Source organism: Penaeus monodon, chromosome 27, assembly GCF_015228065.2.
Source record: "Penaeus monodon isolate SGIC_2016 chromosome 27, NSTDA_Pmon_1, whole genome shotgun sequence".
Classification (NCBI taxonomy): Eukaryota; Metazoa; Arthropoda; class Malacostraca; order Decapoda; family Penaeidae; genus Penaeus; species Penaeus monodon.
Genome location: NC_051412.1, coordinates 5,575,694 through 5,575,915, shown reverse-complemented (window position 1 = coordinate 5,575,915; position 222 = coordinate 5,575,694). Strand labels below are relative to the sequence as shown.

Below are 222 nucleotides of genomic sequence, written 5' to 3'. Positions count from 1 at the left end.
GATTAAACCTTTATCCTAAATCAGTTATTACGATGAGAATGATGCGTTATCTCTCTCTCCCTCTCCATCTTCTTTCAGATTCGTAGATAAAAGGGGAATGAGATGACAGGGCGGTAGGAATCATTAGCTACAGGGGATTAGAGAGATCAATCACCGCGGTGGTTTCTGCGCCTTCGTCTGGAGCGGAAAGGAGAGAGGGAGAGCGTTGTGCGGGTTTCATTA

At 45.9% G+C, this 222-nt stretch overlaps 1 protein-coding gene across 2 annotated transcripts in view; it reads left to right on the top strand.

Annotated features, from left to right (window-relative positions):
* Positions 1 to 222, top strand: part of LOC119590550 (zwei Ig domain protein zig-8-like) — a gene marked incomplete in the record, with an annotated part of 99,462 nt that overhangs the window by 79,060 nt on the left and 20,180 nt on the right.